Source organism: Eurosta solidaginis, chromosome 3 (genome assembly GCF_040869045.1).
Source record: "Eurosta solidaginis isolate ZX-2024a chromosome 3, ASM4086904v1, whole genome shotgun sequence".
NCBI lineage: Eukaryota > Metazoa > Arthropoda > Insecta > Diptera > Tephritidae > Eurosta > Eurosta solidaginis.
This window is the reverse complement of record NC_090321.1, coordinates 152,365,905-152,374,213: the sequence shown is the minus strand read 5'-3', so window position 1 is coordinate 152,374,213 and position 8,309 is coordinate 152,365,905. Positions and strand designations below refer to the sequence as shown.

The 8,309-nt window shown below is 34.4% G+C and overlaps 1 long non-coding RNA gene across 1 annotated transcript; it reads left to right on the top strand.

Annotated features, from left to right (window-relative positions):
* Nucleotides 1-3,024: 3,024 nt before the first annotated feature.
* On the top strand, nucleotides 3,025-3,651 carry LOC137246689 (uncharacterized). Its single transcript, XR_010951645.1, has 3 exons — nucleotides 3,025-3,070; nucleotides 3,213-3,512; nucleotides 3,593-3,651. It is a non-coding gene; the product is annotated as an uncharacterized lncRNA (long non-coding RNA).
* Nucleotides 3,652-8,309: the final 4,658 nt, after the last annotated feature.

The following is an 8,309-nucleotide window of genomic DNA, read 5'->3' as shown; positions in this document are numbered from 1 at the left end:
CGGTGCCACACCCATTGTCCAAAATTTTACAAATTTTCTATTCTGCGTCATAAGTTCAACTCACCTACCAAGTTTCATCGCATTATCCGTCTTTGGTAATGAATTATCGCACTTTTTCGATTTTTCGAAATTTTCGATATCGAAAAAGTGGGCGTGTTTATAGTCCGATATCGTTCATTTTGAATACCGCTCTGAGATGAGTGCCCAGGAACCTACGTACCAATTTTCATCAAGATACCTCAAAATTTACTCAAGTTATCGTGTTAACGGACGGACGGACGGACATGGCCCAATCAAATTTTCTTTTCCATACTGATGATTTTGATATATGGAAGTCTATATCTATCTCGATTCCTTTATACCTGTACAACCAACCGTTATCCAATCAAAGTTAAGATACTCTGTGAGCTCTGCTCAACTGAGTATAAAAAAAAAACACTCTCAACAAGTGGAACTTTCCTGCAAAGCACTACCAACAACGCAAAAATATGTTTCGGGATAAAACGACGCCTGGAAAATCACAGTTTAATACGCAAGAAGGATTTGTATAAATACGGGCCGCAACCTGAAGGACAACCAAAAAGTGAGTCAACATGGAGAAATCAAGTTCGAACATGAATAAATACGCGGTGGTAAGAGCCACAGACGACTCCCTTAAGACCACTATAAGACGAGTGTTACATACGACGGGCCCAGTGCCAACAGAGGAGTAGTATACTGGCGAAGAAGTCAGCGAAGCCAGCTCGGTTCGTAGCCCGGTCTACGAAGACAATAATAAGGAAGAGGTCAGCGAAATAGACAGCGTATGTACGCAGTTAAAAATATTGGAATATATTTTCAACCCTGCTTCGGTTTAAAGCAAATTTTAAACATTTAAGGTTTTAATTTTAAATTTCATAAAGTTCACTGCAAAAAGTATATTTTTACAGTACAAATTTTAAACCTTCCTTGTACTAAATCGAAATTTATTCTTCACAGGTGTACTTTTTATACCTACTTCAATCTAACTCGCAAGTATAACATTTTAAAGTTTTAAAATTAAACTAATTTTGGATTAAAAATAAGATTTGACTCTTTCAAGTATTAGTTCTTAGACTTTATTGGTCTAAAAGTGATATTCTGCTCTTTCAATTAGCCGCTGCTGACAGTTGGATTTGAATTACTTTGTTTGTGCCGTAGGCAGTAGGCTCTGATATTTTGCTACGCTGGCGTCTTTCATCGTGCCAATCAGAGATCTACAGTTCGTACTTTATTTAGGGTACATTCTAGCATTGAACAAAACCCGCTTTGCGAGTAGGTGTATGATTTGGTCACAACTGGCCACGGGTTAGCGACGGCGGTCAATATGATCATTTTGTTTGATACGCTTAAGTACTAAGTTAAGGACTAATATACACACAAATATTAAGTAGTTTAGAGGTTTAAGGTCTGCTACAAAAATTCTACTATACAACTCCGAGGAAAAAATTTTCATTTCGAGTCCTTTTATGCAAGATATTTTCGATAACGTAATTTATCTCTCGTTTAAAATAGAACTTATATTGCGGACGCGGCTAATTTAGAACAAAGACTAATATTAAAGCGAAGCTTTCGGCTACGATTTATTATAGTTTTGAAAAATGTGTACAACCTTGCTTTGTCAAGTGGAATATTTTTTTTTATTTCAACGCTTTCTTAGTCATAGTCACTATTTATATAGTTTTTTTGTCACTAACGTGACGAAAGGATAAGCAAAAAATAGTATATTTAAAAAACTCCGTTATTCGAACTACCTTCGCGCTTACAAATTTTTATGGAACTTAATTAAGAAATTTGTACTTTCGTTTCCTTTACGTTGGACGCTCTCATTTAAATTATTCAACTTTTTTTTGTAAAATTATACCAAAATTGAGAGAAAAATACCAAAATCTAAAGCAATGTACCGAGACATTTTCAAAGTACCAGTTTGTTACGCAATTAATAAAAGTGGCATCGCTACTGGAATGATTACACACACACCTTATTGCGTTCTCTCGTTTTTCGGCGTGCACGAAATTACGTACGTATGCTGGTCTCTGATGTCGACAGCCGTCAGCTGCTTTGTTTTCTTTTCTTCGTAATTGAAAATGTTATATTTCTGAAGCTCTCGCGCAACATACATACATATGTACAGAAGATCATAAAATGGCTTTATTTGTCAAAGTAAAAAGTGGTAATATAATCAAATTTATAGAAATTAGAAAAGTTATCGATGATAATACGGAGGAAATTACAACTGATGATATAATATATTCGGGTAAGTTAAAATAGTACAACAAAGTAAAAAAATACATAGAGTGAGTCAATTAAGTTTACGTACAACGGCATTTCCCCGAATTAAGCGTTATTTTCTTCATTAAATTAGTAAAAAGTAAACATTTTTGACTTGTAATTGAAACATTCAATAGTAGAGCTTCATTGGGGGGAATGCCTTTGTAGGTACCTAAACTAAATGGCTCACTGTATGTATGTACTTTTCTCTTTTCGTGAACCATTTCTTGCAGTTGGATTGGCGTTTGATTTTCACGAGAACGCGGTGCTTAAATTTCGCGATCGAGATGGAGCAAATATCGAAAACGACCACCTCCACCAAATTGTGCAGCAATACGGCAAATGCAGTTGTTTTTTACTTGAAGTTTTCACTGGCGGTAAGACATTTTTTATGCAATAATTGTGAATTTGTTCTTTAATTCATGATATTGCATTGTTAATAATATATGCAGGTATGTACATTTATGGCTACTTTGATTTTTATGTTTTTAGATGAAGAAAGTATATCCAAATCTTTGGTAAAACGCCGGTATTTCAAATCCACAGCGCTGCATTAGAGGCACATCTGCGAAGCGGAGATTATTCACACATTTTGAGAGAATACAGTGATAGTGGAACTCATACAGACTCTTCAAGAAGGCTACTGGTTCGAGAGGCGGTATCTTTTATGAGACATCATTTTGGAAATTACCCTAAAAAAACGCAGAAAATAGCAACTGCAGAGGCTATTAGTGCCCTTTTTCCAAACTACAAAATTGAAGGAAGCGCATATGGTGGAATCGTAAGTATTTGTTCGTGAATTCGGGAAATGACGCAGTAAAATATGAAAGCATCAGTTTTTTGCATTCACGAAGCAGCACCATAGTTGTCTGCTTTCATTTTCGTCATACGTCATACCTAATTCTTTAAATTTAAACTTTCAGGAGCTTTTCTACAATCCTATCGATAACACTGGGTATTTGTCCTCGAAACTAAAAAATTTTAATTCGAAAAGGCGTAAAACTGAGGGAAAGTCAGAAGATATTGCAGAAGCAGTTTGCGCGAGCAACGATGAAAATCTTTCCAATGAAGACATCGAATTTTTCAAAAATTGCATTGTGAGCGAACAGAGAGATACTATAAAAGAAAGACTGGCCAAGACAATAAAAGGTCGTCAGAAATTTTGTGCAGCGAGTACAGACATTTTTTCAACGTTTAGATTTTTTCTGTTTGATGCAACATTGGTAATTAATGACAATATATTCACTTTTGTATTTATTCATGAATGTAATTGTTATTTCTTGTTATTATATCATTATTACAGATTTCTTTTGATTTTGAGTTGCAATACGGAAAAAATAGCAAATATTTACTGCAGAAGTGGTAAAATTACTCAGATTTCGCTAAGGAAATATATCACGAGTCCTCTGGAGTTCAAAATCCTATAAATAATGGTAAAATTCATATATCTTTGATATTATTCAATACCAGGCGTAACGTTTTTGTATATTTTAAGGTTGGAATTCCGAAATACAACCCTTTCTGTATTTGCTAAAACTCCTGCCCTCAACTGCAGCGAAGTGTAACTTGGCGAAGAGGGTTTCATATAAAGTCTCTGAAAGCAATTTTATTTCATTTGCAAACCACAACTCGCCTATAGAAGAAGTAGCCGCTGCCTCACGTCACCCTACTTTACTTGCTGTTGGGCCTATCAAATTAGCAATAACTCGGTATTTTGTAGTCGTTGATGGTAAGAAGCTAAGTCTACCTACGTCGTTCAGTTTTGTTGAAGCATTTGATGTATATTTCAAAACATTTTACATATTTAGTATTAAGTTTGATCCGACTCTAACAAGCTTTCTAAATTTTTTTGCTAAATACATTTACGAAATAGAAAAAAGTTTTAAATCTAGTACGAGACAAATTGAAGTAAACTGTAAATTTATTAAAAAATTTGACAACCTTAAAAGATACAAAAGTACTTTATAAGTATTGCCAAAATGTATTTCTGCTCTTTTTGAAACAAAGTATTTGACACTACTGCTTTTGTCATATTTCATTTGAAACATATTCATTTTTTATCGGAATCAAAAGGAATTATATTAAACTGTATAAAATCAAAGAGCTGTAAGAAAACTTTTTGCACATTTAGCGGGCTTAAAAGACATGCTGAACATTGCTCTGTCGGTGTTAATGCAAGCGATGTATTAAATGTGACTTCAGATCTCATACCAGCATTAAATATATTAGATGAAGAATTACCAAAAGAAACTCATTTTGTGTCAAGCGATGTAACGCATCGCTCAAAGAAATTGTGTAACGATTTCAATTTTGAAGTTCCAATACAAGCATCGTTTTCGAATTTTGCGAAATACTTAATGGCATCTGGAATGGCAGAAAGTAACGTAAATGAAATTTTTAGTTCGCTTGAGGAAATTGTAGGTACTCTTTTCCACACATTCGAGGATTTTCTTAAAAATAGACATAGTGAAGTTAACTCTACTATTTTAAAAGAAACATTTCATAGCTTTGGTTCATGTGTTACAAACCGTATAAAGAACTTTTCAAGTAACTACAAAAGAAGCGAAATGTACAAAAAAGATGAGTTCTATGTACAACCAGTTTCAAAGCCTCTGGGTGGTAGATGGGACATCAAGATAAATAGAAATAACAACGAATCTTACAAAGAATACGTGGAATGCACCTTCCAATATGTACCAATCTTAGAAACTATAAAAGCCCTTTTTAAAAATGAGTCCTTTAAAAACTTGTATCATAAAAAAGCCATGCTTGCAAAGATAGCGTTTATGTTAATTATTGTTGCTCGTAAAATTATAAGCAGTCTATGCTACTTCAAAGCAATGCAAATGCGTTACAAATCCAACTTTTTTACGATGAGTTCGAAGTAGTAAATCCTTTGGGGAGTAAGACTGGGATCCATAAAATCGGTGCAATTTATTTTTCAATTAGAAATTTAACATACGAATACTTTTCACAGTTAAGAAACATATATTTAGTCGCTATTTTCTTTTGTACTGATTTAAAAAAACGAATGTACAGATTTCAATATTATATTGCAGCCTATTGTAAAAGATCTTAAATATCTTGAAGAAGAAGGAATTAGCTTGGATGGCTACAACATAAAAGGCACATTAGTTAGTAGGGGGACTCATGAAAGCATATAAACTTATAAGGTGTAAAATTATATCCATTTACACACACTGTTATATGAAAGCACCTAGTAATATTCTTGATAAACTTGATTGTTTATCAGCTGTATTATTGCCAAACAAATTTTTTTTTTGATTGTTATACAAATTAAAAAATGCCAATATTAAGTGAAAAATCAAAACTAAAACGTCTTTGCTTGCTGATGTTGGAGATTTCTGATGAAAATGCCTGCTGTAATGTCTGCAAGGTTGCATTCCTTTGAGTTTACCGCGTTTACACAATGAAATGTGCGCGTAAATTTATAAAAATTGTGTAAATGATTTTTCATACAAAATTTGACAGCTCGTTTACGCACTAGATGAGTTTATACGTTTACACACTTTATAAGGCATTTATAAGGTTACATGAGTCCCCCTAGTGTGGCGCACGACAATTTGGGAGCAAATATTTTATCTGGCTTCGCGTCGTCATTTAGAGCAACTTTTTATTGTAGAATTTGCACGATGAACCGCGATACTATACAAAAATCTGTGATAGAACATTTAAGTCTATTAAGATTGCAGTCCCAGTACAACGACCTGTTTAGTTTAAATACAAATGAAGTTTTTAATGACCTCAAAGAATCAAAAGGAATCAAACACTATTGTACATTAAATGAGTTAAACTATTTTCATATAATAGACAGTAATAACGTAGATTTGATGAATGACGTTCTTGAGGGAGCTGTTCTTTTTGTTCTAAAACATTTTTTTAAAACAGCAATACATTTGAAATATATTAGCGCTGCAGAGATAAACAGTAAAATAAGATTCTACAATTATGGATTTCTTCAAAAAAAAAAAAAAATATTTGCTCACAAATATCTGTTGTCAAATTAGGTGCATCACTCGGTCTCACGGCATCTCAAAACTTATGTCTTATATTACACTTCCCATTAATATTTTTTCACATTCAAGAAAAACCGCCACATTTGTGGGAGGGTATTACTTCCTTACTCCAAATGATCAGAATTACAATGTCGCCAGTTATTGAAGAAAAAGATATAGAGATTTTAAGTGAAACAATTAAATCTCATTTATCTTGCATTGTAGAACAATATAACTTAAGCCTTTTGCCAAAACACCATATGCTAACCCATTATCCCTCGGTGATTAGAAAGCTAAGTCCTGTTGTACAATCTTGGACAATGAGGTACGAAGCTAAATATCGAGATTTTATCAAGCAAGCGTCTGCAACGAGCAATTATATAAATGTTTGTAAAACGTTAGCTTCTAGGTACCAAAAAAACTTTAGTTATTTTCTTGAGCAGATGACGACAGAAAAAACAGCTTCGTTTGGAAAATTAAAAATAAAAGCAACTTCAATTTTAGAACCGGAAATTAAAAACTACTTTATTGAAAATCAATATATCAATATCAAAATTTATACAACAAATCGTGTAGAGATTAAATATGGGTTTTCCTACAGATGTAACTTTTATGTATATATGGGAAAAGAAAATACCAATGTAAAAAAATTTGGCCTTATAAAAAATATATATGTAGTCAATGCTGAAATACATTTCCATTTATTGACTTATTTGTGTACTCTTTTCAATCCCCTTTTAAGTGCGTATGAAATATTTTCTAGCGGAAATTCATGTATGCTCAAATTTAATTCATTAAAATTTAATCGGCCCTATGAAGCTTATGAACATAATGATAAGTTATATGTAATGATACCTCTACTGTTACCTGAATAATTGCAATAATTTTAATAAATAATTGAATAAAAATGAATTTGAATGAAAATCAAGTTTCTGTTTTTTTTATCAACTTTGGACTAAAACCTAAACTTCTTTGGCTTAAATTTTAGCCATTCGAAGTCTAATTTTGAGGTAAGTTTAGACTGAATGGTAAACCTCGCTGGTGTTAATTTTAGCGAAGTAAAATACTGTTTTTAAACCAATCTCAGGATCAGCGTTAAACTTCATCGGTTTTGTTTTTATACATGTAAGGTCTAGAATACAGTATTTTCAGTTATAATATTTAGAATTATTATTTACTATATTTAACCAAAAACAGGCCTTAAAATAAAACCACTCGAGGTCTAAAAAATGGAACGAATCCTGATTAAAATTCAAACCCAGAAAGGCTAAAAATTGTTTGAACTTTTCAAAGTTTAAACTTTAGTATTTTTTCGGTCGAGTCATATATACATACCAAGAAAGTTTAAATTTTAGTCCAAAATTTTTAACAGTGTACGGAACAGTTCGGGCAGATCATCACCGAAGACGAAGGCCCGATATACAGCCCGGCTTACGAAACGGTATCTGAATACGAAGAAGACGACGAGGCAGTGGTAAGGGCGCCGTCACCTATCTCGATTTCGTCGGAAAGCGAGGTCAGCAATGAAGAGGCCCCACGAATACAAGGAGAGCTCTCCATACGCCAAGAGGACACGGAAGAGCACGGCCGAGGGTTCTTAGACTATAATCGGCGCATAAATTTGAGGATGCGATTCTACTATCGCGACCTCACTGGGGAAGAGACAGGCCAACCACCGGCAAACTACAAATTTGCGACGGTGCTGAAGAAGACTGCGCCCCTGTCGACCGAAATGATGTGCTGAGTCTCACAGCAAGCTACGACGTGGCGTTGGTAGAATCGGCCAGCGGTAACAACATTGGAGAAGTCAGCAACTCGCAAGACCTGATCGGCGAGATCGAACGATGGCTCCAGGAATCCACAATACCCGACACGTGGGAGAATAGCTCGGGCGTTGACCCTCTCCCAGAAGCTCTCGTCAGAGAAATTGAGGCACGCCTTAAGCAGACGCAGCAGAAGAGAGGGAAGCGAACGCTCCGGCGCGATATCGACGGCAATAGCTAC